Source organism: Canis lupus, chromosome 19, assembly GCF_048164855.1.
Source record: "Canis lupus baileyi chromosome 19, mCanLup2.hap1, whole genome shotgun sequence".
NCBI classification, from domain to species: Eukaryota; Metazoa; Chordata; class Mammalia; order Carnivora; family Canidae; genus Canis; species Canis lupus.
The window spans coordinates 21,591,325-21,613,335 of record NC_132856.1 but is presented as its reverse complement, the minus strand read 5'-3'; the positions used below and the strand labels follow the sequence as shown (position 1 = coordinate 21,613,335).

General features: G+C 46.6%; 1 long non-coding RNA gene across 2 annotated transcripts in view; it reads right to left on the bottom strand.

Moving 5' to 3' along the window:
* The window catches only part of LOC140611289 (uncharacterized), a 58,068-nt gene that overhangs the window by 5,323 nt on the left and 30,734 nt on the right, over positions 1-22,011 (bottom strand). The window contains exon 3 of one of the 2 annotated variants that reach the window (XR_012012566.1): positions 18,192-18,522. The exons of the other annotated variant lie outside the window; for it this stretch is intronic. This is a non-coding gene — a long non-coding RNA (uncharacterized lncRNA). Of the gene's footprint in view, positions 1-18,191; positions 18,523-22,011 lie in introns of those variants that run through there. 2 annotated transcript variants of the gene reach the window in all.

The window sequence follows — 22,011 nt, the reverse complement described above, 5'->3', positions numbered from 1 at the left end:
CTGGGTTTGATTGACTAAGAAAGAAAGAACCCTCATTGGTCTTCGGATATCTTTAGAATGGATTTAAACAGCAAAACAGTTCAGTGGACGTGATTTAATTTGTTTCCCCCAAACAGCTGTGCCCCCCACTGATATCTCTGGCTCTGTTTGCATGTGAAACCTTCAAATAGCCACAAGTTAATAGATGGGAGAAGACGTGTCAGAGTAGATGAATAGGGGTGCCAACCTGTTTCTTAATAACTAATTACGCATGGAATTTATCATCACTCTCCACACATCCTCTTCCTTAATAACAGTTTCTTAATGCCAGTTTTCCCACTGGCGTCAGCCCATCGCAGTGACGTTTCTCTTTCTTTCTTTCTTTCTCTATCCACCCCCGCCCCCCAAATGAAGACATCACCTAAATACAGAATCAGCAACATCAAGAGTGTGCTCAGGCTTTTGGTGGTTCAAAGGATGGGAAGGGAAAAAAAGGGGGGTGGTGCTGGCTCTCACAGCCCAAATCACACTTTGATCTGCAAGTTGATGAGATAAGAAATGGCCTATGCTGTTCGGGGCCATGGCAGTGAATGGGATTTGGGGCAGCAGAGAGTGAGTAGAGACAAAGACAGATAAGGTCTTCCTGGAGACCATCCAGGACAGCCCAGTTTGGATTCCATCTGAGAGAACCTGAGACCCCATGGTAGATTCTCAGAGCCATAAAACTCCTTTACAACTTTCCCCAAAAGCCCAATTTAAATTCCCTGAGTTCCAGTTTAAACCTGTTTCACCTCGATTTTGCTTTTCTGGAAGCTGTGGAAAGTTGCTTCCAACTGTGATACAACTCTCATTGACTCCAGGAAGAGATGCTCCAGCAGGTTTTACCCTGACCCCCTCCCCAGTGGGGGATTTTACAGTTTCCGCTGAGCCCCTGCTCTTTAGGTACCACCCTGTCTGTCACTCTGCCCACCCAGTAGCCATAGTTTGGCTGAGTTATCCTTCCCAGGGACATCTGGCACCGGCTCAGCCAACCCGAAACTATCCCCACAGAACGGAGCCCTACAGAAGGCAGCTGGGTCACATCCCAGCAATGTGCTGAAGAAGGAACGATGAGCAGGGTAGATCCAGCTGGCAGATATTTTATTTGGCCAGCAGTTTTTTTAAAATTGGAAACGTCACAAAAACCCCCAGATTTTCAGTTTTTCTTAGAAAACTGGGCGATCTGGCTACACTGGGCCTGTGCTCCTATCTCATAGGACGTTTAGTAAGCACTTCCTTCAGATGAGGCATCTGCTGTCCCACTGCCCACAGTCTCTGCTGCATCATTTTGTTATTGGCCTCCTCATTTATCCTCCCTCCTCGTGCTAGGAAGTGTTTTGGTGGGAGATACCTGCTCTAGAACCAAAGATCTCCAATAGCAGGTGGAGCAGCCTCGTATCTGCTCTGCTGCAATGTCCACAAAAGATCTCGTATTTGTTAAGGGGTGAATCGTGCCTTCCCTGCCCCACCACATTCATATGTTGAAGCCCTGACTCCCAGGACCTCAGGAACAGACTGTATTTAGAGATAGGGTCTTTAAGAGGTAATTAAGGTTGTATCAAGTAATTACAGTAGGCCCTAACCCAATAGGACTGTGTCCTTATAAGAGTAGGAGATAGCAAGGATGCCCGTGTGCAGAGAAAAGGCCATGAGGACACAGTAAGGTGGCCATCCTCCTGCTAAGTAGGGAGACTTCAGAAGAAATCAGCCTTACCGATATCTTAACTTCAGACATCTAGTCTCCAGACCTGTGAGACAGTTAATTTCTGCTGTTCAAGCCACCCGTCTGCCTGCCTCAGTTTTGGTAGCCTGAGCAGACGGATGCTGGCTCCCATCAGCGAAATCCCCCACCCCTGCCAAAAGTAACTCGTCCAGGTACTTGCGAGTCAAAAGTCTCAACTAATGAACTGTGTGTTTCCCCTACAGCATGATTAGGTCGCCTTCATTTTGCCCAGGCCCCTTTCTTGAACTTTTAATTTTATTTTACTACAAGCTCCACATTTGAAGCCTCATAAACTAAGGTGAATGAGTTAAAGTCTTGGGGGAAAAGAAAAAAGAGAAAGAAAGAAGGAAAGAAAGAAAAAGAAAGAAGAAAGAAAGAAAGAAAGAAAGAAAGAAAGAAAGAAAGAAAGAAAGAAAGAAAGAAAGAAAGAAAGAGAAAGAAAGAAAGAAGAAAGAAAGAAGAAAGAAAGAAAGAAAGAAAGAAAGAAAGAAAGAAAGAAGAAAGAAAGAAGAAAGAAAGAAAGAAAGAAAGAAAGAAAGAAAGAAAGAAAGAAAGAAAGAAAGAAAGAGAAAGAAAGAAAAGGCAAGTCAGAAATGGAGGCAAATATTCATTCTCTCCTCAGGGCTGGGCTGACACATCTGAATACTGTGGCTAGACAAATACTAATATCCACATCCTCGGAAAATATGAAGAATCTGTTTGAAAAAGCTCAAGGTGGCATCTAGATCATGCCTTCCCAACAGGGACCGGATGACAGCCAAGAAGGAGAAAATGGAATCTCCGATGGAAAAACATCTTCCGCTTTCTATGTATAAATCACAGATATACATATAGCACACAGACAAACCTACACCAGTCGTTTTAAAATTTCATGGGAGCTCACCAGAAAAAAAAAAAAAAAAAAAAGCCTCCAAAACCTATTTGGAGAGGATCATAACAAAAAGTGGCTGAGAAACACCAATGTATATGTTTGGCATAGTGTTAATACTCCTTTCCTGGAGGGCATTATGCTCTGGAGACTTTGTTTTTGGGTCCTTTGCATAGTGATGCTAATGTGGACAATTCTAGGGATTCCCAAGTAGAAAGAGGATCTTTCTACTCTCTGTGTAAATCAAAACACAGACAAAACCATTTAGTCTTGCTGACTGAAAGGTAAGGCTAAAAAGGGTAAGGCTAAAAAAGAACTGGTGAGGTTATGGCAGACACAGGTGGATGCCTGCCTCACAGTATCCTGTCCACATTTGTTCTGGCAAAGTGGCCTCCCAAGATGGAGGCTGAAAACTGGATACTTGTTTTCTCAGCCTCCTTTGCAAGTGAGCTCAAGCATGTGACCCAGGCCCTAGGGATGGGGGCTTCTGGAAAGAAGCTCCTAACCAATAAAAAGAGTCTCAAGAAAGGAATAGCCCTGTCTCTCCTTCAGCTGATTGCTGTCATGTTCCATGCTTTGCCTGGCACTGCAGCAGCTGTCTTATGGCCATGAGGCCGTGAGGCTCAGGAATCAATAAGCTAAGGACAGTGAAGTGAGAGAAGCAAGAGCCAGAGTCATTAATGAAATGAATTAGGAAGGTAAAAATGACAAGAGAAAAGAATTATGAGTAAAATCAACATTTCATAGCTAAAATTTACAAACTAAATTTGGAGGAGAAGTGATCAAGTACAATAGACCAAGGAGGTATAATAGAAGAAAAAATTTCCGGGTCTTAGTCTTGATTCTAGGACTAGGCAGATGGGTGACTTTGGGCAAATTGTTTAGCTTCTCTAAACTTTGGAGGGGAATGCTCATCCATCTTTCTTTTTCTTTTTTTTTTTTAAGATTTTATTTATTTATTCATGAGAGACACAGAGAGAGACAGAAATACAGGTAGAGAGAGAAGCAGGCTCCATGCAGGGAGCCTGAGTGGGACTCGATCCTTGGACTCCAGGATCACACCCTGGGCCGACGACAGACGCCCAACCGCTGAGCCACCCAGGCGTCCCTCATCCATCTTTCTTTAGAGGGTTTGCTGGTTTGCACTGTCGGTTTGGCTAAGCTGGAATGACATTTCCTAGAATCCTCTTCCTTGTGTGTGTTTGGGTTGCTGTTCTAGGCTAATTAATTAATTAATTAGTTAATTTTTTAAAAGCATGAATTTGGAAGGGAAAAGTGAAGCAGCAGCCATTACTCTTGGGTCATTGTGCTTGATGCATTAAGACGTAGATGAAGAGGTATCAGTTCCAGCTTGGCTTCACTTTCTCCTGCCCGGCTTCCATCTCTTCTTGGAAGAGAGAGAGAGAGCAAACATGAGCAGGGGAGGGGCGGAGCAGAAGGAGAAGCATGCTTCCCACTGAGCAGGGAACCCGAGGCAGTGCTCAGTCCCAGGACCCCTGGGTTATGACCTGGGCGGAAAGCAGATGCTTAACCAACTGAGTCAGGAGGTGCCTCCCACCCCTTCTTCCTGACTGCCAGTCCTACGTAACTGGCCCCAGGCCTTCTGCCAGAGTCTGTGATAACAGCCTTCTGTAGACTTCACACCTGGTTCCCCTTTGCTGCACCCATGGTGGCAGTGGGACATGCATTACCTCCTGTATTCCCTAGCAGACTCCTTATTTTCCACCTGTAGCAGCTCTGCAGGGGGACCAGTTAGAGAACTGGCTCCTGTTGACTTTATTCTGATCCTCCAGATTTTATTTATTTTGAAATAAATAAATATTTATTATTTATTTATTTATTCTGAAATATTCACAGATTCCAAAATATTCATGGTGGTTCCTCTTTCTGGATTAAACCCCAAGTGATAACAAAAATCAAATGAAACATTGAATCCAAAGCAATTAACACAGAACCAGGCACATGGCAAGAACTTAGTAAGTTATTATTATAATTATTTCAACAATGTCACTCCTGTTAGTGCCAAAGGACCTGGAGGTCCTGCTTTCTAAATGCCTCATCACGTGGAGGACTAAAGAATGATCCTGCCAGATTAAATGACTTGCCCAGGGTCCTACAGTTCAGCTGTGACCCAGCCAACACCAGAACTCAAGGCTTCTGATTCCTAGTCCTACCACTTTTCACAGATTCAGGCCTGCTGCCCAAATGAGCCTACTGTGCTGGTTATCACACAAAATGATGCCATGGGCTACATATAACAGAATATATGGCCTAAACATAATGGAGGAGTTATTGGCTCATGTCACCAAAAAGTTGAGATAGAGAGTAGACCTCAGACATATTATCATGATGACAACAGGGCTATACTCCAATTTTGCTCTCATCTCTCTCTGCTAGGTTCCTACTGTGACTCCCTGCTTGGAAGTAGCAATAGCTATAGCAATGCCAGGCCTCATACTCCCAAACTACGGTTGTGTTGAGGAAAAGTCTTAGTAAGCCAAAGTATTGGGATTCAATATGATTGGAGGTCATACATCCACCTTCACCAGATCTCTGTGGGGGGTGAGGGGGGCAGGGTTAGCATGCAGTGATCGGCTCATTCTAGGTCATATGCTACAAACCTAGGACTGGCAGGATCAGAGGTGGGTGGGGAGAGTCCATTTCCCCCAAAACCACATGAACCTTTAATAACAGCCAGCGGTGGGAGTAAGAAAACAGGAAATGGCTGCTGGGGGAAACAACACGTCCAGATTATTACATTTCTTGCCTTTGTATCTTTTCCCAGTGATCCTTACTGGATATCTGGATGAAGCCAGATGAGCACCATTTCCAAAAGAAATGCACAGTCATAAGTGATGTCTTTAAAAGTAGTGGTCACATGATTAAGTATTTATGGTCTCTTAGCTGAATGTTAAATACACGTCAACCTGATGCTCACGAGTTATATGGATGGTGGGGGCATTAGGGCTGCATCTGACTCCTAATTAGTCGGTTTAAGAGACAGAGTGCTCTCATCTTCTTGGTGACATCCTACAGAGTGGAAATGTGGAATGAGAAATCTGCCAGGATGTAATAATGCTGTCCTTCTTTTTTTTTTTTTTAAGATTTTATTTATTTATTCATGAGAAACAGATCGAGAGAGAGAAAGAGAGAGAGAGAGGCAGAGTCACAGGCAAAGGGAGAAGCAGGCTCCATGCAGGGAGCCTGATGGGAGACTTGATCCCCAGACTCCAGGATCACGCCCTGGGCCGAAGGCAGGCGCCAAACCGCTGAGCCACCCAGGGATCCCCTAATGCTGTCCTTCTTGAGAGTACAGACCAAAGAGAGAAGGAAGGAATTTGTTCTCAACCTTAAAAAGGGATTCTCTGTTTTTTATTTTTACGGCTTAATATGACCTATAAATAATGTACAAGAAGGTGCATAAATCTTAGGTTTCCAGTGTAATGTTTTGATAATTATATACCCCTGGATAACCACTATCCAAAATAAGATATGGGACATTTTCGTCACACTAGAATGTTTCCTCAATTCCCCTTGCAAGTCAGTCCCTGACCTCCACTCCAAACCACTATCTGATGTCTATCACCGTGCATTAGGCTTTTGTCTCTTCTTGGAGTCTACACAAATGGAACGAGATTGTAGGTGTCTGGCCCTTTTACTTATAACCCTTTCTGACATCCATTCATATTGTTGTGTGTAGCAGTAGTGTGTTCCTCTATGTGGCTCAGAAGTATACCATCGTATGATCACTTGATAATTTTGTTCATCCATTCTCCTACAGACGTATCTTTACATGGTTTCCAATTTGGGGCTATAAATAATGCAACAAACATTCTCATATAATTTGCTTTGTGCAATATTTTCATTGCTCTTGAGCAAATACCTAAGAGTGGACTTGCTGGGTCATTAGGGTGGATGTGTGTCGCATTTATCAGAAACTTGTAAAAGTTCTCTAAAAGTGGTTGTGCCATTTTATACTCCATATGAACAGCATATGAGTCCTGATTTCTGACAGAGGCTTGGTGACATCTTTGTTTCAAAAGGTCCATTTCTTCCCAGATAAGAAGGGGAATGATGCACATGGGAACCCAGCAATGGCAGCTTTGGGGTGACAGAAGTGTGCAGCCCTGGGTCTCTTGCCACCCCCGTCCTCTCCCCATCCATTCTTGCCCACCTCTGCTGTGCTCTGTAATCACAGGAGGCTCCCTGCCTCAACTTGGTTCCTGGTTGGGTGAGGCCACTAGAAGGTACTGGGTTGGATGTGACCACTGGGAAGTCCTGGCTTGGTTGTGGCCACTGGGAGGTGCTGGGTTAGGTGCGGTTACTGAGAGGTGCTGGGTTGGGTATGACCACTGGGAGGAAGCTGTTGTGAGTTTGGAAGGTGGGAGGAAGGGATAAGAAAGAATCTTTTTCCTTCTCATTCTCTGTGTCTCTTGCAGTGACCGTATGTCTTTCTTGGCATCAGCCTCCACCGCACAGACCTGCCCAGCTCCAGCCTCTGCCGGGTGGCTCCAGCCCCTGGACCCAGGTAACACCACCTGCTCCCTTGCCCTCTCCAGCCTGGTAGTAGTAGCGTCTTCCTGCCCGTGCAGATCTCTGGGTGGTCTCTCAGTTCTCTGTCCCTTGCTTCTCAGTCGCTTCCTTCATCTGAGTAAACAGTCTCTTGTATTACATTCCTTTTGTTCAAATACTTAGAGCAGGCTCTGTTTTCCTAGTTGGACCTTGACAGATACACACAGCATCAAGGATTAACAGAGACCATTTTGAGGCCAAATCACATCTGAGGCCTGCCAGGCAGATTTATTGTCAAATCCTAGAGCTGCAAAAATAGGACAACCTTCTTCAGAAACACCATCTGGTCCCGCAATATTCCCCTAATGTCTGGTCTAAGTTCCTGCTGTGACAAAGTTTGCATCTGATAACCAGACAGAACCAAGTCACTTGGCCCCACAAGTGAATGTGAGCGTTGGTGTTCGAGAATTCATGGGCCATGTCTTAGAACGGAGTTACCAACAAACCATAGCTATGTTGGTGGGAGAAGAAAGGGAGAGGCTGAGAGGAGAAGAGGCATTTCTAAGCAGCCACTATAATTGGATGGTTTGACCCAAATTCTAGGTTGTCAGGCCACATACTTGGCTTTCAAGGGAGGCCGTCATTTCTGCCGCTCCTCTGTTTCTTTCTGCAGGACTTCAAACAATGCCTGAGAAGTAGGAGATACTCAGTAAATATTTGCAGAATTGCATTTGCTCATTCATTCATTTGTTGAATACTAAGTACTTGAATGACTTAGGAGTCTTGATTGCAAATGACATAAAGCCAAATCAAATTGATTCAAGCAGAAAAGGCATCACCATAGCCTACTTTTTCGAGTGAAAAGTCTGAGGATATTTTAGCTTCAGGTATGGCCAGATCCAGGTGCTCGAATGATGCATCATTTTGTTGCAGATAAACTCTTTCAAGGGAAGTTAGTGAAAAGGCTTCCCACAGCTCTCAAATGACATCCTATCAGAAGAATAATCATAGGGAAAGGAGAGAACTTGTCTTTTAAAATACTTTTTGTGAAAATCTAGGGCTCATCACTCACCACCTCTGATCGTTCTGGCCTGGGTCTCCTGCCTCTCCTTAGCCAGAGAAGGAGCCAGGGCACTTTGATTCATACTCTCCCCAAGACTGTCTGCAATTGGGGAGGGGTGGTTCCCCAAAGGAAAAATGAGCTGCTATCAGAAGAAGGACAAATGGATGCTAGACAAGCAGAAACAACAAATGGCCACTATGGGGATGTCTGTGTGATGGGTCTGTGAACCAGGGATAACAGTAGGGAACATACCACAGTCTCTCTGTCTTCAAGCTGCTTACACTCTAGCAGGAAGCCTGGTGGGGAGCAAGCACTGAGAATCAAAGACATAAATCTTATCACAGTGGAAGTACAGGTTGCAACCGGAGCAATCTCCCCAAATGTATTTCATGGGTTACCATTCCAGTATCTGGATATCCTCCGATTTGACCAGCCTGGAAGCCAGAAAACTAGTTCTGTGTCAACACTGGACACTAAGAGTTCCAGTGATGTCTTCCAGAAAGCTTTGCTGGAGCTATAGTCTATAACAGACCATGCAGCTTACATGGAATGCCAAGAGTCTCTGGGAGAATGGACTGTAAACAATTTGGTCCCACTGCAGTGGCGGGGGGGGGGGTGTGAGGGGGCACAGAATGGAATCTGCTGGGCTGAAATGCACTCTGGGAAATCCTCCAACTTTCAACCAGGTTGGAAGACAAAAAAAAAATTCGATTTTTTCCACTTAAACTTTTTTTTTTAATTTTTGGATAATTAGTTTCACATGAAATCGTAGGCAGTGATACAGAGAGATCCCATGTACACAGCTCCCCGGTCTCTCCCAACGGTAACATTTTACAAAACTAGCAGAGCACCACAACCAGGTTTTCGACATGGATACCGTCCACATACTTTATTCTGATTGCCCCAGTTTTACCAGGATTCGTTTGAATGTGCATCTGTGTATTGAGTTCTGCGCAATTTTATCACATGTGTAGGTTAGCACATCCACCACCACAGTGGAGATACAGAACAATTCCACTCCCACAGGATTCATCCAGTGGCTTAATTATAATCCCACCCACCTCCCTCCCGAGGAACTCATTTTCCTTCTTCCCTAACCCCTGGCAACCACTCATTTGTTCTCCATTTCTGTAATTTTGTTATTTCAAGAATGTTATGCCCCTTTTGCAGTTGGCTTTTTTTTCACTCAGTGTAATTCCCTGGGGATTCATCTAGTTGTTACCTGTATGGGTGGGTTGTTTCCTCTTATGAGTGAGTAGTAGCAAGGGTATGGCTGCACCACCCAGGGAAGGAAGTCAGGCTTCTTTCCAACAAAGCTGTTACGAGCATTTGTGTATAGGTTGTGTGAACGTAAGTCTTCCCTTCTCCAGAATAGATGCCCTGAGGCTGTGGCTCACTTTGTACTGTAGCTCATCCATATCCGTACCTTCATTGGTACAACCCCTTCCCTGTGGAGACCTCATGGATGCTGACCATCTCAGGTGTTCGGAAAGTATTTTTAACCATTCAGAGCAAGGTGACATGGATCACTCATTATATATTTCACAACATTCTCACTGAAGGGTATTGCCTTGTGTTTTCAAGTCTTCTCTTTTTTTCCCTGTAGTCCCACATCACCCTTCTGCTTCCTTTATCTGACTTAAGCATTATCTTCCTTCGGAGCAGGTCTTGCCTCCCTGTCTGAGTGCTGGTCCCTGCCAAGTCTCACCGTATCTTCTCTGCCTTCTGCAGTGCCGTGCACTGGGTTCCAGGATGGCAATTTCCTGATGCCTTTCTGCATGCACTCAACACATGCTTAATTAGCAGCTACTCTGTGCCAAGAGCTTGTGCCAAGAGCGAGGGAGACAGTGGTAATCCAAAGAGATACAAAGGCACAGTCCTGCCTTCCTGGAGCATATAGTCAATGAAGAAAAAGATCAGAGAGCAAAAAAAAAAAAAAAAAACAAATGAAGCGATTATATAAATAAGAGAGATGCATATTATAGTGAAGGCTGTGATGGCAATCACATGGGGGTGTGTTACTCGGTGACATGAGGGAGGTGCGTGGTGCCACGTTAGGGGGTCGGGGAAGGCTACTCTGAGGATGCAGCATCTCATCTAAGACAGCTCTAGATTCAGAACTGATGTGTCACCATCTCCCTTCCAATGCTTGTGACAGATACCCTTAATCCATCTGCATCCAGCTTCAGAATCCTTCTCAACCCTCTCTTCCCTGTGGCCACTTCCTAAAGAACTGCATATAACCCATGAAATGAAACTGTCTTGCCAACTTGACGTAGTATTCCTTCAGTGAACATGGGGGAAGAATGAACACACCGTCCTCTGGGAAGAAAGGACAGATATTATGGGACTCATTGGATCAATAAAGAAATAGATCCAAAGGAAGCCTTGTGCTTGCCTAAAGTCTGAGAGACAGCTAAGACAGAATAATGAACAGAGTGTGGCCACCCTGGGCGCAAGCTTAACTGGCACCATTTTTAAACCTAGGCAGCAACAGAGTTGCATAGCCTGCTGGATGAAATGCAGATTCCTGGGCCTTGCCCCAGAGATTCTGTTTTGCTAGGTCTCGGGTGGGACTTACCTGGTTGTATACGTATATGTGTTTCTGGTGATTCTGATGCACGTGATCCATGGACCAATGTGCTTACGGGCTACCAAGGCTGCCTTGTTTCCTTAACTAACAAATGACCCCTTGCCACCCCTGCATCTACTTTACCCACTTATGTCTATCTACAGGCCCAGGGCGCCAAATGACCAGCATCACTGGAAACCCTAGGCAGGGGGAGTGAGATTCTGACCTGGTACTCTCTCCTGCCCCTTCTCTATCCTCAGCAGGTACCATTTGCTCTAGCTTCCTGGCCTCTTTTCAGTCTCTGGGAGGCAACTGGTCCAATGAATGCCTGTGGTTTTCCGTACCTGGGACACCTTTCCTTCTCTCTCCTCACCCAGCGAGTTTCTACCCACTGTCCAGTTCCCTAGACAATGTCACTCACTTGGAGAAGACTCTCCTTCCTTCCCTGGCAAATTTTCACTAGGCCGCAGAATTAATTTTGTGCAATTTAAGATATGGTGACCCTTTCTCAAGACATTTTAGATATCATCTTCCAGAAAACCATCAAAATAAATATTTAAATCAGTGATGAATAGTTCTCCCTAGAGTCGGGCAGTGCACAGCCTACCAGCTTATACACAAGAGTCTTGATATTTGTCTTGGTCAAATTCCCATGTCACTACTCCTCAGAGCTGATTAATACCTCTTTATCAGGGTGTAAATAAGGAATCTGTCTGGTTTTGCTCACATTTGAGTCCCCAGGACCTATGATTGTGCTTGGCTCATGATAGTCATTTAGTGAATGACCGAGCAGCTTTCACTCCTACAAAGCTCTCAAGTCCTCCTAAAAGAGCTCTTTTTGGGTGCCTTTTCTGCCCTACTGTGAATCCCCATAGCACCCGGATATCCCAGTTATCACATGTATCACAAAGTATTGCCATTGCCTGGTTTCTTGTCTGTTTCAACCCACCCATTCCCTGACACAAAGGCCAACTCTAAGCTCCTTCGGAGCAGGAGCCGCGCCTGTTTTGTTCATCCTTTGTTTCCCTGTGACTTGGCTGGTGTCACAGAGTATGTGCTGAGCACTCGACCAGTCTGCCCTGGGACTGGGAGGTGGGGAGGGTGATGACCCCTGAGAGGCACCTCTCCAAGAGACTCTCACTGTGAGAAGGCTGGCCCCTCGCTCACTCCACAGGGCAGAGGCTCCTGTTGTACCAGCGATTACTATAATTCGAGCCACTTCTCACTGAAATCCCATTGGCTGATAAGAGAATGAATTTAGAGTATTGTCTTTCAAAGAATATCTTTATTCAGTCCCAGCCAATTTCCTATTCAGTCCCTGCCAATTTCCCACAATGCATCCCCCTAATAAGCCTTGAGACCCAGAAGCTGGAGGCAAACAGGTGCTCCAGAATGGGTCAACCTTGCAGTCCCAGGCAGCCCTTGAACCCACTCTCTCAGCCTTCACAGTCAGATCTCTGCAGAATAATAAGACCCACAAATCTTTTGTCTGGAAAATTATCTTCCTGTAACACTGGAAGCTGTTACCATGGAAATAAAACAGTCTATTAGCCCAAATCTACCAAAACACGGGAGAGGCCTGGCTGCATTTCCGAGGCCCTTCATTAATAAGGAGAAAAGCAGATTAACCTTTAAGAGAATTGACAAGAATGGCCATGACTTGCTGGATTATGATTTCCATGTTGAGTTTATCTGAGCTAATATCTCAGCCTGAAGCAGCCATGCTGCATGGGGAAGAAATAAAGACACACGACTCTGTCTGAAGATTCAAACGCCTGCCTGGTCTGGCCTGTCGGTCGCGGCCACCCGGGGCTGCTTCTGGCCCATGGATTCCTGGGGAAGGCTCCTCCCTAGACCAGTCCACTGGAAGGAGAGTGATTTTCCTGTCTCCTGTTGAGCAGCTGCTGAGAAAGGCTGGGCACTGCAGAGGGCTCCTAGCAGCACAGCCAAGATGCCAAACAGAAGCCGGAGACAGATGGGACTGAACCCAGCTTGGCCTGGGCTGCCTCCTGCTCCCTGAGACTCCCTGGTGCCAAATTCCAGACATGCAGGCTGCCTGGAGAGGCAGCAAGGACTCTGCTTCTTCTGTGGCTGGGCACAGAGCTTGCAGGTGCCAAGCAGGGGATTTTGCAGCCCGCAGCAGCCTCGGGCATCCCAGGGCCAGGCAGCCGGCAGAGATTTAATCCCTGCGGTGGCCTCCCATCTAACCACAGGCAGGTGGGAAGTGTCAGAGCCTTGACAGGTGTCAAGAGGTACTCTCTCCTGGGGAAACTGACAACAAGCGACAGAAGCTTGGGCTGTGCTTGACAGCAGCTCACAGATTTCTGGGGATTTTTTTTTCATCCTGTTGTTGGTTCCAGATTAAAGGAAGAAAGGTAGGAGAGTGTCCCTGTGAGCACTGGTCATCATTATTAAAGGGTCTGCCACCTGAGACACATTGTGATATCCTCCTCGGGTGTCTTTCCATGTGCCTCTGGTGACTGACACCAGGAAATGAATACGAGGCACCTGTTCGTGTCAGCAGTGGCCTCGTGGTCAGAGACCCGAGGTGTGAAAAGGGCAAGGTCATCTGTACATCTTCTCACTCCCTTTCCATAGGAGTGGCACAAGTTGTGCAGGAATGTTCCCCCAAATAACTACTGTCAGGCAGCCTCAGCTACTGCTGTAGCAAATGAGTCTCAAATCCTGGAGGTTTCACACAACAGCAGGTGGACATCCCACTCCTGTTTGGCTCCAATCAGGGGGTTGGGCAGCCTTCAGAGGCCTGGGTCTTCTCCATCTGGTGGATCCACATTTCCTGAGGCTCTGAGACACCTCACTGGACCCTTGCATCTGGCTGAGAGTTGATGGAGGAGGGTTGGGAATGGGGGACAATATAGAAGACCTGAGTCCAGGAGCAGTTTCCGGAGGCCAGGTCTCCTGCTCTCATCCCATTGGCCAAGACTAGGCACAGACTCCGCCCTTAGAGGTAAGAGGGGTAAGAAAAGCTTGCTAACAATGTGCCAGGGCAGGAGAGGGGACATCAGGTATCAGAAATAACAAGAGGCTCTGACACAAACACTAGGTCCCAGCCAATGATAATAGACCCTCACCCCTCTATATTCACTGTTGAGCTTGACACGTAAGAGTAAGGGGGTTCCTAGCTTTTGCGCTATCCCATATTGCCCAAGGTGTGTGTCATGGAATTCAGATCCTTTAACGTGATTCTCAAAAAAAGGTGGTTTCCTTAAACAGATATTTGGGAAACAAGGATAAAGACATATTCCTGCTGGGCATTCAACCATACAGTGGTATATGAAAGGCTCTGATTAAATCCTGCATTTCAAGGGAACCTGAGTGCCTCATTTGGTTAAGCGTCTGCCTTCAGCTCAGGTTGTGATCCTAGGGTCCTGGAACTGAGCCGCACATTGGGTTCCCTGCTCTCCCTGCTTCTCCCTCTCCCTCTCCCTGCCACTCCCCCTGCTTGTGCTCATTCTCTCTCTCTCTCTCTCTCTCTCTGTCAAATAAATAAGTAAATCCTGCATTTCTAAAATCTTTCTTTAGTTAAAACATTTTCTCAACGAGCGGACTCTCAGCTTTTTTGGATGAAAATCGTGTAACATTTCCTAGAGTCAATGTTCTAAGGGGTATATACTTTAAGAAGACTGACCTAATCCAATCCTGTTTTGGTTTTTTGGCACGCAAATGCACCGAGGCTCAGAATGAAGACCTGACTTACTGCAGATCCAACAGCTTCTGAGGGAGCTACAGTCCCTCACCAGATCCCTAGTGTGTTCCTTTCTCTAAACCTCCCAAACAGGTGAGGTTGTGACTCTTGGGAACATGAGACCAGAAAGCATATAACTAAGCTGCAGCATGACCACAGCATTTTTAGGGAAAGGGAACCTCAGTTTTGTTCATTCTCCAAATAAATGAATAAACTATGCCTCAGTTTTCTCTCCTGTAAAATGGGATAGTAAGAGTGTGCATTTAAAACAGCCGGAGCAAGGCACTAGGCTGCAACTGGACAAGCATGGCCCCTATCCTCATGGAAATGCCCTACCACAGAGGTGACAGACAGATAACTGAAAAAATCATGAATTGTGCAAGTGCTAAGCCGAAATCACCCAAGAGGCTGAGAATAAGCAGGTGGTGAATGAGCTGGGGTTGAGGTATAATGTAATTAAGATTGTGACAATTTTGATTTATGGGTTTCTTCCAACACCACCGAGCACTTCTCTGCAATACCAGCTGGCTGACCTACACAGCTCTGACACTATCTACCTGCTAATAGCATCAGATCCCACAGGTTAAAGGCCCAGTCCTACAAGACGGCCCTCCTGCCCCCTTTTAGAAGCTAGTCGAAAGTCCAGATTGTCACCTGTGCTTCTAAACAACAGGCTATAGATTGGAGGTTCCAATGGTCCCCTCCTGGGGTTTGATTAATTTGCTCACGCGGCTCACAGAACTCAGAGAAACACGTCACTAGCTAGATTGCTGGTTGATTATAAAAGAAGCTTCCACATCCTCTCCAGGCACACCACTCTCCCCAAATCTCCATATGTTCACCAATCTGGAAGCCCTCCAAATCCCCTCCTTTTGGGTTTTTCTGGAGGCTTCATTCACAGGCATAACTGGCCACTGATGACTGAACTCCATCTCCAGCCCCTCTTCCCTCCCAGGAGGTCAGGGGGTGGGATTGAGAGCTCCAGCCCTCATCACACGGTTTGTTCTCCTGGCAGCCAGCCCCCATCCCTAGGTGTGGTCCCAGAGCCCCCTCATTAACATGACTCAAGACATCTTTATCACCCTCATTCCAGGAAATTCCAAGAGTCTTCGGAGCTCTGTGCCAGAAAGGGGACAAAGACCAATATATTTTTCTTATGATATATTGTAATATTTGGCAATTTTCAGATAACATGTTTCCAAGAAATGTCACTTTTGTACCCTCGTGTACTTGGGGTGTACCTTTTCTCTGTCCACTGCTCTCTGCGGACAGGGCTCATTCAGGAAGAAGGTTCACGATGTCTTCCTGCAGGCCATCTCAACCTGCGCACTACAGACGTTTGCTCGATAATCTGTCCTGTGCATAGGAGGATGTTTGGCAGCATCTCTGGCTGCTGCCCACTAGACGCCAGAACCATTCCACCCACCTCCTCCCCGCTACGTGTGACAACCAGCAGTGTCCCCTGGGGGACAAAATTACCTTCAAGTGAGAGCCACTGCCTTGTGTCTTGGCATTTCATGATAAAGATGGGAAGCATGGGCCATGATATCACCAGACCTTCCCTTTCCTCGCTCCACACCTGTGTCCTCTGGAATGAGTGATGGGCCAGCTTTCCAATCAGAGCAGGTCTGGATAAACTGTTTCTAACCTTCTCTCTCCTCCTTCCCATGCCCCAGAAAAGTCCAAGTTAATTTCCAGCCATTCCTCTACAACCTCTCAAGAGAAGAAAGGACAATTCCTTGGTTTTGCATTCCAGCAGCACAGCAACAGGAGGCCTTTGTGATTTTGACATCCTGCTTCTGGTTTCTGTGCGGGGCTTACAGAGGGGAAATAAACACTCCTTGAAAGCCCCGTGCATTCCAGAGGACAATCAGTCAGCAGGCTCTGAAGAAGAGAGCGGGATCCCAGGACTCATGGGTAGGATGTACCCGGCCCGTCACTGGGGTGTGCAAAGGGAAAGAGTGACAGGATGAGCTGTGTGCAAGTTCACAAGACATGGCTCCTCATTTATTGGGTGTCTCTGCCAAGTCACTTGAGCCGAGACTGTTTCCTCACTTGTAAAAGGAGAGTGATGCTGTCATCACTAGTGGCTGCTGTTTATGGACTGTGCTAAGGACCACATCCTAATGATTCCCACCCTATACGGTTCAAAGAATCACGGCGAACGTTACATTATATGATGGGAATTTAAGGGCTTTGTCAACTGCAAGGTGCTGTAAAAACCCAGAGTCTAATTAGAATTACCACCTGCGGGATCCCTGGGAGGCACAGCGGTTTGGCGCCTGCCTTTGGCCCAGGGCGCGATCCTGGAGACCCGGGATCAAATCCCACGTCGGGCTCCCGGTGCATGGAGCCTGCTTCTCCCTCTGCCTATAACTCTGCCTCTCTCTCTCACTGTGTGCCTATCATAAATAAAAAAAAAAAAAAAAAAAAAAAGAATTACCACCTGCTTCAGACATTTATACCTATAACCAAATAAACTTCCAGGAGGTAAAATAGCGAAGTGGTTAAGAACGCAAGTTGCAGAGGCAACCAGCCCTACTGTCAAATCCTAGATGGGCCATGTTGGCTATGTGACATCGGGCCTATTATTCAACCTGTCTGTGCTTTCTGATGTGCTCACTTGGGAAGTAGAACGAAACGTTTTTAGCAGAATATAATCTGTTCATTTAAATCACTTCACACAGGACGCGTGGGTGGCTCAGTGGTTGAGCATCTGCCTGTGGCTCAGGGCATGATCCTGTCCTGGGATCGAGTCCCACATCAGGCTCCTGCAGGGAGCCTGCTTCTCCCTCTACCTATGTCTTGGCCTCTCTCTGTGTCTCTCATGAATAATTTTTAAAAAAAAATAAAGTAAATAAAGCACTTCACACAGGGTCCCCCACTTAGTGCCTCTTAACTGATACACTTTCGGTGTGTTGCTCCATCCCAGAGGGATTTTAACTAGAAGAGGACAAAGCCAGGGTTGAGAGAGAGTGGGGTTGGAGGGAGAGGGGACCCTGAATGTGTCAGTGGAGGGGAAAAGGGCCCAGCTTACAGGAATGATTCTGGGACATTCTGACTCAGAGGAAAGGAATAATAAATAGACTTTGCACGTGCGTGCCAAGCGTGATCAAAGGGAAGAATCTTGCCAGTAGCTCTTCTCAAACTCTACATCTGTCTCTGCTGCCAGGATGGGCTCCTTGCCCGTGTTACTCCATTTGTGCCATACCTAGGAGGCCGAGGCTAATCCTTGAAGTCTTTCCTGTGTCAGGTCAGCCTCTACCCCTGCGCGCGCGCGCACACACACACACACACACACACACACACACACACACCAGCCATGGGTATCTCAACCTCAGCCAAGCCCTGCTTCCTGGCAGTCTTGCCCGTCCACTAGAAGACACCAAGGAAGACAAAGACAGATGGCAGGTGCGTCTCTGAGAACCATGCCCTCCAGCCTATGACAGTATGAGAGTAGAGACATTTGCGCTAACAGGCGACACTTCTCTAGGTTTCCAGTTGTTGGTCTTTAATTTAGATTTCCAGGTGGCCCTCTCTGGGGTGGAACTCTCTCCGGTGTCTTAGGCGAAGATGTGAGCAAAATAGTTTATTTGGGAAGAAGCATGAGTGAGGGAGTGGGAAAGTGAGCCAGAGAAGAGAAAGAAGCCAGTAGAGGGCATTATTATCATCATCATCATTATTATTATTATTACTATTATTATTTTAATTCATGAGAGATAGAGAGGCAGAGACACAGGCAGAGGGAGAAGCAGGCTCCCTGTGGGGAGTGTGATGTGGGACTTGATCCCAGGACCCCAGGATCACACCCTGAGCCACAGGTAAGATGCTCAACCACTGAGCCACGCAGATGCCCCAGTAGAGGTGATTATTAAGCAAGGTCTTGTTGGCGGCAGCTGGGGTTCATTCTTTCTGGGGAACTCTGGGAGACCGTGTGGACGATGCCTCAGAATTATTCCACTTGAAAGTGCAGGGCTGGGTTTTGTCCGTCCATCATATTGGCTGAGGGTGTGTCTTAATCCATTTGGCAGTCATAGCAACGATACCATAGAATGGGAAGCTTAAAAAAAAAAAAAAAGAATGGGAAGCTTATAAAAGGCAAAACGTTATTTCTCATGGTTCTGGAGGCTGGGAAGTTCAGGATCAAGGTATTAGGGGACTCGGTGTCTGGTGAGACCCTGTTTCCTGGCTCATGTGGTGGAAGGGGCAAAGGAGCTCGCCGGGTCTCCTTTATAAGGGCAGTATACCCATTCATAGGATCTGTACTTCCCAGAGGCTTCACCTTCCAATACCATGACCTTAAGGGTTGGGATTTCAACATTACAAATTTGAAGAACACAGATATTCAGTCTCTAACAGAGCATTCATTCTTGGCCCTGCCTGGAGCATCTGTCCTATGAGGACAATGCCCATAAGCAGAGTCGCAGCAGCAGGCAGTAGCTGCCTTCACAGGTAGAGATGAGCGTCAAGGACATACAGTGGGTCCCCAGTACCGTCTGCTCCCACTTCCTACAAGTTCCCAAAACTCAGGGCCCTAGACACGAGCCCAGCATTTGGCCATGGTTGGGGGGAAAGGAGATGTCAGGTACCCCTCCCTCCACCCCAGCCTCCCAGTGGGGAACCATGTTGAAACTGTTGAAATATTGATGGAACTCTAAAAAATACGTGGAATCCGCTAAGGAACTTGAAAAACATCAGTCACAGTTCTGTTTATTCGATGCCTCTCTAACCATGGCAAATTTTTCATCAGGAGAGAAAATTAAAACAAAGTAAAACCATGAGCACTCTCTCCTGGGAGAAGCCCAAAACTCATTTCTCTGCCTGTTTCCAGCCAGCCCCCTCAATGCTAATATCAAAATTTGTTTTAAAAAGCTCCCCTCTCCTTGCTTTTTCTTTTTTTCCCCCAGTGGGGCAGATCTCCATCCCTCTCTCATGAGACTGGCAGGCTGGGCTGGGGAAGGGGACGAACAGCATTTGGCAGCATTCTCTGCAGATGATCTCCCCCAGATGACAGAAACTGAGCTTCCCAAACCATCTTGGGAGGGTCCTGACCCTCTCCCCCTGGGCACCGCAGCTTGCAGCCTGCATAACCTTGCAGAAGCCGAAATCCCTGAAACTCCCTGGTCATAACAGGACCCACCTCTAGGGGGTCTTGTGAGAATTCAGTGAGCTAATAGAGGCACACACTGAGCACATGCATGTTAAGAGTCCCATCCTGGGGGTAGAGTTGGTGATTTCAGCCCCTCACCCTTTCCCTTCTTAGAGTTTTGGTCCAATGAGTCTCAGTGTTGGTGATCAATTCTCTCTCTCAACAGGCTATGAAATCTTTATGCAAAAAACCCCCCTGGTGGCCTGCCTGTGATTCCTATGCATGCTAGAGCCCCAAGGGGGGACCTTGCTGGGAGCCTGGCACATTTTCCCAGGAATCCAGAACGGGGAGATAATGCTCAGTCAAGCGCAACAGCCCCTTGGGATCTGCTTTTATCCCAAGATGACCCCAGCATTCAGGAGTCAGTATAAAGTGGAGCATGGGGAGAAGGAGAAATTCATTTCAACCAAAGGGGTCATGCTTAGACCACATCTGCATTATTCTATTTCTTCCTGGATGTCACACTCTGAGGGACACTAGCACATGGACATATTTTTGAGATGCACAGATCAACTGCTAGGCTGTGCGGGATGCGACATGTAGGTGGAACATGTGCAGAGAAGGGTGGAGGGGGCGGGGGGTGGAACTACTTACATTTCTAAAGCATCGAATGCAAGGGGCTCAGTAAATACTAATGAAATTGAACTAATGAGAATATTAAAACATAAGGCTGTGCATATTGGATCAGATCATTTGGCTGTGCATAATCATATTTTAGCAGCAGGTAACAGCTCAAGCTCTCAGGAATATAAAGCCCGAAATGGAGGGAGAAAGTCCCTTCTCTAGAAGGTTAACAGCTCAAGCTCTAAGAAATATTAGGCCTAAAACCGAGGGAGACATTCCCTTCTTTCAGGAGGCTACTGATAAACCACGGGACTCACAAAAATTGGCAGGCAGGAAATTACCACGTCTCTTCCTGCCTTCCCAGTGCCAGCCAGCATCTGCTGTCCTGCTCCTGGGACTTCCAGTTGTCCTGCCTATAGCAGCTGTCTCACGGGGACCAGGAATGTAGCCGGCTCCTGTTCATTGGTAATTCTATTTGCTTTGGCCAAAACATCAGAACAGAGGTGTTAGACGTGGTCCCTGTTTGAATGTAGCTCACATGGGAGACTGATTAGGGAATCTGAGCAGTTCGTGGTCATGAATATTCAGGGAGAGAGAAAAACAAACAGGGTTTGTGGGGCATGTAACTGAAGACAAATAAATACTCAAGCAGAGTAACGGGCATGGAGCCCGGGGATCATGGCAGCCACTTCACCAAGTGGACCCCCACAGGTGCCCTAGTGACATGGCACCTGGAAGGCCAAGGCCAGGGGCAGTCAGTCTTGTTTGCTGCTGTATTCTCAGCACCTAGCATGGTGCCGACACCCAGTGGGTCCTCGATAAAGATTTGTTGAATAAACAAAATAAAAGACCAAATGTCAGAAGCCCCCAGCCCCTTTCCTGAAGATGTTTTGTTTGTCATAAACAAGATTTTAATACCTATTAAAGTTAAGTGCTATGGTAAGCAGAATTCTACATGTGGTCCCCCAAGACCCCCCCTCCCCTGTTATTCAATCAAACAGGAATCTGGGCCCTGCTGTGAAGTGATTTTGCAAATGGAATTAAAGTCCCAAGTCAATCAACCTAATTGAGATTATCTGGGTGGGTCTGACCCAATCAGGCAATCCCTTAAAAGCAGAGTTTTCACCCCATCCCCATGCTGCCCCCACCCCTGGTAGCAGAAAGGAAGTAGAGAGATTGACAACACACAAAGGATCTGACGTGGTGTAGCTGCTTTTGGGATGGAGTGGATGGCGATGAAGGACCCAAGAACAGCCTCTAGAGGCTGACATCACCCTGGGCCCCCAGCCAGCAGGGAAATGGGCACCCAGTCACACGCCCACAAGGAACTGAATTCTGGCAACACCACGAATGCGCTTGGAAGCTGATTTTTCCTCAGGGCTTCCACAGGGCCCAGCCCAGCTAACACCTTAATTTTGGCCTTGTAAGATCCTAAGCCCAGATCCCAATTGAACCTATTCTGACTTACCTATAGAATCGTGAGCTAAGAAACAGGTGCTGTTTTAAGCTGCAGAGTTTGTGGTAATTCGTTACCTGGCAATAAAAAACTAATACAAGTGTGAACATAAGAATCTAGATGTTTCTTTCCTGGCTTATAGTAGAGCATGGTGATTAGGGGCTTGGAGCCACACTTCCTAGATTCACATTCCATTTCTGCCACTTTCCAAGCTGGAAGACCTTGGGCAAGTTATTTAATCTCCCTGGGCCTCGATTTCTTCATCTGCAAAATGATGCTAATGATAGTACCTTCCTCATAAAGTTAAAATGACAACCAAATAAGATAAAATAGCTGAAGTGCTAAAAGCAGTGCCTGGCATGTTGTACCTGCTTTATAAA